The sequence below is a fragment of the Cottoperca gobio genome, chromosome 9 (assembly GCF_900634415.1).
Source record: "Cottoperca gobio chromosome 9, fCotGob3.1, whole genome shotgun sequence".
Lineage (NCBI taxonomy): Eukaryota > Metazoa > Chordata > Actinopteri > Perciformes > Bovichtidae > Cottoperca > Cottoperca gobio.
Window position 1 is genome coordinate 2300963 of NC_041363.1, and position 8120 is coordinate 2309082.

The 8120-nt window shown below is 43.3% G+C and overlaps 1 protein-coding gene across 2 annotated transcripts in view; it reads right to left on the bottom strand.

Moving 5' to 3' along the window:
• tet3 (tet methylcytosine dioxygenase 3) overlaps window positions 1-2286 on the bottom strand; it is a 37923-nt gene extending 35637 nt beyond the window's left edge. For both annotated transcript variants that reach the window (XM_029440663.1, XM_029440660.1), the window contains exons 1-2: window positions 1764-2286; window positions 1034-1093 (exon numbers count right to left, since the gene is read on the bottom strand). The gene's annotated coding sequence lies outside the window, so the exon portion shown is untranslated. The remainder of the gene's footprint in view (window positions 1-1033; window positions 1094-1763) is intronic.
• Between the last annotated feature and the right edge of the window lie 5834 nt (window positions 2287-8120).

The following is an 8120-nucleotide window of genomic DNA, read 5'->3' on the forward strand; positions in this document are numbered from 1 at the left end:
AACAGGAGATCAGGAAACACACACTTGTTAAACACAGACTGCAGCGTTTCTCACAAATGGACAATTCAGTGACATCTGCAAACCAGATGGCTATATATACCTTATAGATAAAGAGGGAGGGGGATTAAAGCAGCTTAGAGGTCAATCAAACTATGACATTTGAAACGGATTGACTAAGGTATATTTCCTCCCTGCAGACGCCGCTGAACGTCATCCAACACGGAAGGTTTCACACGTGAAGTCAAAGCTTTCTTTGTCGGAGCGCAGACATCACAATATTCTTATTAACTGCGACAGCAGCTTGTTTTCTGCTCAACAAATCCTTTCTCTGTGAAGCCTCGCCGCTCACACTTCCTTTCCATGTAAACACACAAGCGTTCCCCGACTCGACAAGCTGCACGCCACAGGTTACTACGCCCGACAATCAAACACGTACGCATGCGTGACCCACTAACTTTTACTCCCTTTACCTCATTTGACTCCAGAACCTGGGAGAAGAAGGACGGCCCCCCTGGCTCCTGAGCCAGAGCGTAGGGTTCCTCCTCCTCCTCCCTCCTCCTCTCCCTGGTCTCTTGTATCTACACATGCCTGGCTCTGGCACCAATCAGCGGGCAGCGTGGGACGCTTTAAACTGAGGACGCCACCACTTCATCACTGAGGCGCTTAGCTCACCGCGGCTTGGAGATAAAGCCGAAGTTTATTACAGTCAGCTTTCGAGCATGTGACGGGCAGGCAGATGCATACAGACGTATAAATGCCACCTTTGATTCCTCCCGGCGATGATACCGAAGATAATACAATGAGCTCGCCGAGAGAGCGGCTAATACTCAAATGACAACCGAGCGACTGAATCCCAGTGCTTCCAGAGTAAGAGCTGTTCAGTACATATGAAGAACAGAGAGTAGTCACGTTTGTATGAGCAAATACACACATAGAAGAACGAGTCGCTGACCACAGCTCATAACAGAGCGCCACACGGACAGAGATCACACACACAAACACACACACACACACACACAACGCCCTCTCTTACCTCAGCTGCCAGTTCAGAGTTTCCCAAGCAGCCTCGTCGGTTGTCTTCAAGATATTCCACCTGTACAGCCATTCAACAGAACAAGGGGGGTGGGGGGGGGGGGGGGGAGTGGGAGGGAGACAGAGAGAGATGGGAGGGGGTGAGAATAACAATCAATAGAATAATGCGACAAGGGCCCGTTGGAAAAGACTGGTCATTAAGGATATTATAGCACCAGCAGGTACAACATGTATTTTTACACACAACCTCAGGCGTGCACAGCAAATGCCTTTTTTTGATTTGTGTTCAAACAGTGAGCCGGCACTTCCCTCTACCGCTGGGACAGAGAGACAGCAAAGCCAGATTCAATTTCAATTATAGAATTATGTAATGTCTGTCAGCCTTTCCTAATATATGCATTAAACAAGTCTGCATAAGCCAGTTAAAAGAAAAGTAAGAGGGTAAAGCGTGCACAAGTGTCAGTGAACAGATGAGATGCAGTGGATGGAGATGCTTCATGAAAGCTGATTATTGTAACACAATAGCATCTTCTTATTTGGCACAGCATGTCCCCTTGTCTAGATGGCCATGGCTGTCTCAATGTTAAATGATGTGTTTTGTCTCGAGCTGTTCCCCAGTCCCGCCAACCTCAACCCCCCCCCCATACACACACACACACACACACACACACACACACACACCCTCCACCCACCTATCAATCCTAAAATAGTCTGGAGTGATGAATATTTACCCTCCAAGCCTCTGAGCTGCCTTGGTTTGTACTCCTCCGTCCGCTGACCGAATCCCCATCAGAAGACTCGGGCTCCCTCTTGTCTTCACCTCTATCCCTCTATCCCTTTCTTCTCGCTCTCTCTTTCTCTCTCTCTACCTCTCTCCACTCTTCTTTCTCGGTCTCTCTCTCTCGCCTGTGTTCCAGCAGCCCATTCAGGAAGCCATCTTGTGTTTTTAATCTGGTTTTACATGAGGCCCTCGTACGCACGTTCTCTCTCTCTCTCTTTCTCTCTCTGTGTCGCTTGCTCTCTTGCTCTACCCCCCTCCCTCCCTCTCCCTCTCTCTCTCTCGCTCTCTCTCTCCTGCTAGTATGCCAATAGGTCTACCGCACACACGCTCATACACACACACGCTCATACACACACACGCAAGAGGGATTTTTTCTCTCTCTGTGATCGCTATCACTTCTTCCTCCCACACGTTCAGTTCTTTTTTTCTTCTCCTTCTGCATACATGATGTAAATGTCCCTTTAACCATCCCCCCTCCCCCCTCTTCAAACATATACACTCATGAACAAATGTACACACACACACACACACACACAGCTCGCCGGAGAGACGTCACGCTAGAGATAGCACACAAAGGCAGTCCCGTCCACCAATCAGAGGCCGGCTGGGCTCTGCTGCTAGGGTGAAAGAGAAGGAGAGCAAGTGAGGGCGGCAAAAGAGAGAGAGAGAGAGAGAGAGAGAGAGAGAGAGAGAGAGAGAGAGAGAGAGAGAGAGAGAGAGAGAGAGAGAGAGACAGAGAGAGAGAGAAGAGAGACAGAGAGAGAGAGGAGAAGACAGAGAGAGAGAGAAGAGAGACAGAGAGAGAGAGAGAGATAGAGAGAGACGGAGAGAGACAGAGACGAGAGAGAGAGACAGACAGAGAGAGAGAGAAGAGAGAGAGAGAAGAGAGAGAGAGACATAGAGAAGAGAGAGCGAGAGAGGAGCGATAGAGAGAGATAGAGAGCGAGAGAGATTAATAGAGTCGAGATCTATCTTAGATCTATATAATATATAGACATAAACAGAGAGAGATGAGACTATATAGAGTGGCGATAGATAGAGAGAGATGATATATAGAGAGATAGATACACAGAGAGTAGGATAGAGATACATAAGATAGATAGATATCGATAGTATACCACATATATCTTATATATATATATATATAATGCTATATCTTCTACTATAATATATATATCGATATTACAGAAACAATACCTATAGTATATAGCACTAAAATATATATTTCGATATAATCTCACCATATCGATCTTCTCTCTCTCTACTATATCTCTAATAAACCTATATAGATATCGCTAGAGATATAGAGCTATGGACCTAAACAATCATAGTCTACTCTATGATCCCTATCCATATAAGCTCGAGCTATGGATATCTATAGATTAAGCTTAGATATATAGATGACCCCAGAAACCCTGAGAGAGAGTCTATACATTAAACAGATACAGATAGCTGTAGATCGAGAGAGCAGAGATATACATAAACATATAGATATATAGTATATATAGATATATATATATAACAGAACATAGAGATATAATAGAGCTATGACATAACCAAAAAAAAGATAAAAACAAATAGAGAGATATAGATAAGATGTAGTAGAATAGCATCTGAGAGAGATATAGCGTCAGGATAGTATATCTATATATATGAGAGATATAGTATAGAATAGACATAAAACGATAAAGAAGGATTATATAGAGCGAGAGAGGATAAGAGAGAGAGAGAGAAACATAGTAGATATAGAGATGATTAGAATATTCCAGTAATACAATATCTCTAGATATTATCTATATAAGATATCTGTATAAGAGAAACATATATATAGAGAGATAAACATAGATATTGAATATATATCTATATCTTTATATATATATCTATTATATAGAGTAAATATATTATCCAAATAAACCTAGAATATATATATCGGCTCGCGAGAGAGAGAGAGAGAGAGTGTGTGTGTGTGTGTGTGTGTGTGTAGCAGCATAGTAGAGGGGCTGACATAAAGAAACAGGATGAAGGTGGTCGGGAGATGTATGTGTGTTGAGGGGGGGGTCGGGGGAAGGGTCCCCTCTATGCCTGTCAATTATCTCCTCTGCTCTCCTTCCCTAAACAATGCCTCTGGTATGTGGTTTCGCTGAGCACCATCTGTGTTCAGGGCTGCCTGCAATAACTGGACTGGACTGGACACACACACACACACACACACACACACACACACACACATACACCCTCTCAAAGAAGCATCACAACCCCCCCACATCCTCTGTCTCTGACAGCACCCTGAATGCACAATTACACAGCAAAGCTGACGCAAAGAGAAGGAGCACAGAGACTTTGCAGCTTCATGAGAAGCACACGTTAGAGCTACAGACCACTGCTCATCAAAACATGCGAACACGATGTGATTGCATTTCCTTTACACGCAGTCCGTGCGAGAGTGACATACCAAGCATATTTTGGAAGCCGGCGTTCACAATGTTTACATTCTTGAACTTTTTTAGAGCAGACATCAGTGCTGAACACAACCACACAAATCAAGAGGGAATGGTTTCGTCCAGTCACCAGGTAGCGCTGCTTTTATAAACTGCAAATGATCAGCTGTTGTGAAGAGAGAAGTTTAACAAAAGTGTTTGTTAAGATATGAAACACAGTGAAAGACGTGCCAGAGTGAACAGGGCTGCTGAATTGGTAACCGCCGTAAGACGAGACAAAGTCAGCGAAAGTTCAAGCAGGCTGGCGAAGACGCAGCGGATCGAGGCGAAACAGGACAGACAGCGAGAGGCAGACAGAGACGCAGAGACGGAGAAGGGAAACGAAAGATAAGTGTGGCGTGGTGAGGCAGCCACACAGTGACACAGCATTGTGGTGTCTGTCTGACGCTCTCATATGGCATGGGAAACCCCCTCCGCTGACGTCAGACGGGCCACGTGTGTGTATGTGTGTGTGTGTGTGTGTGTGTTTATGTGTGAGCAGAGGCGTGTTTGTGGTAAGCTGGACAGCGCGAGCGGCTGCTTGGCTTCCATGTGCTTCGCTACAGGTGGCCGGGCAGCACTTGAAGCCGCAGTCGACACGTTTAATAGGACGAGTCTCTGCGGTCAAGGGAGGGTTGTTACAAACATCGAGGAACCTTCCCTCCCCATCACAGCCTTTAATGGACACCCACACACGCAGATCACATCCTTCACTGTTGCTGTTGTCTACTCACATTTAACTAAACTACACACCAACACCTTGACAACGAGGGACGCACGATGTTGGAGTTGATGAACGCAATATTACGCCGACTGTTATCGTGAAGGCACACGATGCAGACATTGTTGTGGTTGTGTGTGTGTGTGTGTGTGTGTGTGTGTGTGTGTGTGTGTGTGTGTGTGTGTGTGTGTGTGTGTGTGTGTGTGCTGTACTTGTGTAGAAGCACTTTGAAACATAGGAAGGGTGCTATGTAAATACAATCTGACCTGTTTGATAGCGTGTTGTGAGGACGCTGAGCGCTGGTTAGTTTACCTGCAGTGAGATGAATGCGTGTATACAGCACTGCACATCCTCATGGTACGTTCATCTTTAACTTTGTTTATTGTGTGTTTTCTCTCTTTTATGGCAAACTAGTTACACTCAAAATACATGTGTAGGGAGGTGAAGGGAGAGTTCGCACCCTTGCATTATTTAGAGGATATCATCATATGAGTATTATTAACATTATTTTATTTTGACCTGATATATCGCGACACCCCTTTCTCCTGGATTTACTGTGTGTAGTCTGCTGAACTGTGCCTTTAATAGATTGTATGCAATTGAACAGCCAGGTGTTAAAGCTGCTGCTCGTACTCACATTGTTCAATAGGGAGCAGTTGTCAGGATAAGATGGAGGGATGGTGGGGGAGGGGCATTATCGACGGATGAATGGACGCTTGGTTAAGAGCTTATGGAGAAAAGCTTCTGCGCGCCTGATGCTGCAACACACGACGCTCCCCATTGTCAGCGGAGACAGTGGGACAAGGCCAGAGGTGGTGTTTTGAAATGAAGCTGTAGATAGTTATCATTCTGTAACGATATCTGATGAAATATCCTCCAGGGGGGGGCACAAGAAGGCGTGGCCTGGCTGTGGCCTCCATTATGAGAGCCAGACAACATGTCCAGTTTGTTTTTAAAGCCCCAAAAGCCTTTGCATCACTGCCCTCCATTACAGATGGTTAGGATGTGTGATTCATGAGACTACAGATCTAGTGAAGCATTCTGACTACAGTGTTACATTGTGGTTACTTTTCCGACATACACAGAGGAACTAGTAACAACTGCAACAGTTCATATGTTGCTCCAATATTATAAGCATGAAACGGTGCATATAAACAAGACTGAGACCCTTTTTACACCAAACGAGTACACGCAGGTTTCTTAAACACGGGAACACCCGCATCGCATTGCCAGTAGATGAGTGTGCTGTTCTGATTTGTTTCTCCGCCGTGTCAAGTATCTATCTATATATATATATATATATATATATATATAGATATATAGATATATATATTTGTGGACAGACGAACAAAGACGCTTTTAATGTGTGTGTTTTATGATGATCAGTCAAATGATGTTTCTGCCACAGGAGGCTGGTGGCTTTGAGTAAAGCACATTTATTGTGTGTTAATAAATTATAATAAATGTCTAAATCCCTGTTGATTTGATATATTACATATTTACGTCAATGCACGTCACCTGAAGCTGATCAATACTGTGACTACTGCAGGGTTATTTGTCCCGGGAATGATTGAGCTAAATGCTAATGTTAGCATGCTAACATACTCACAATGACAGGTATAGTGTTAATAACCGTCTCAGTTTAGCATTTAGCGTGCTAACATTAGCTAACTATGTATGGAGGAGCATGTTTCGCAGGTAATACACACATAGAAATGTTTGACCTGATGATGGAGCTACTTGAAAGCTGAGGGATCACCAAACACACAGATCCTCGTCTGTGTGAAGTCTGTACTACATTTCATCGAGCCAATCGTTCTCAAGACATTTCACTCAAAACCACAAAAGTGTGTGTGAATGTTGGTACAAACGTTTGTGCCAATCCGTCAAGTAGATGTGTAGAACCAGATCTGGTAAATCAAAAGATGAGTAAACTATTGTGGGTTTGTCCTAAATCTGAACAAGCAAGGGCTAGCTTGAAACAGCAGCAGCAAATGTCCCGAGAACGTCCATGATAGAGTGCAGATATATGCTGGATGAAGAATGAAATGGGGGGGGGGTTTGGTTGAATAGAGGTAGAGTTCCCTCAGAGGTCGGGGAGGGTATAAACTTCTATTACTACTCAACAACAAGAGCCAAACAGCAACAGTCGCCCACATTTCTGTCCCATGAACCACTAAAACAATTGATTTAATCCTGCAGGAGTCCCCCACGTGTTGTTGCTGCCACTTTAGAAAGCTCTCCCCAGACAGGACAGGCCTCAGCAATGCTGAAGGAAACCCTGAGTTCTGAGGAACTCTTGACTTCAGCTGTTCAACATCTTATGTCCTTATCTGCAAAGTCATCTTCGCCTCTGATCTACAGATCTGGGCCTACAGGTATAGTGTGAGTCCAAACGTATATACACTTCACCCAGGTGATGCTACACTGCAACAACCCCTAATATTATATATATATTCTAACTCTTAAATAAATCACATGTAAAAAGGTTCTCAGACCTTTTTGTCAGGTCTCCATTTAAAACTAGAAAATCTAGCAATTGAGTGAAAGTCAAAAAGTTTCTACTTGTATAAAAGTATTTCACCAGATCAGTGTTTAAATTACTACATCATTAATTGTTTTAATATATTACCGACTGCAAGGTATTACATTAGGCCTATCATGTTAATACAATATCAGTTTATTTTATTATATATATATTATTATATCAGGCACTAGATAGATGAAGAGGTTCTCTTAAAAATACGTTTTGAATGGATTTCAAACGAGTGTGATATAAATGAAATGATCTGTTTTAAACCAGCATGTCAGTGTGGTCCCGTGAAGGCTTTAAAAGTGTCTTTGCAAGATAATAATAAAACATTTTGAATATTTTAGCATGGAAATAGCTGTTCTTTGGAACTAGTAACACATGTTCTGGCACATTTCATTTCAGAAATATTGGTAATAGTATTGGCCCTCAAAAACACCTGGGGCTGCCGTATTCATGCCATGTAACAGCTCGGTGCTACATACTAAGAAACATTCAACACTAACCACGTTTTCATCAAATGTAACCAACATTTTGAGAAACTAAATACAAATTACTGCTTGTTTCCATTTCAAGATT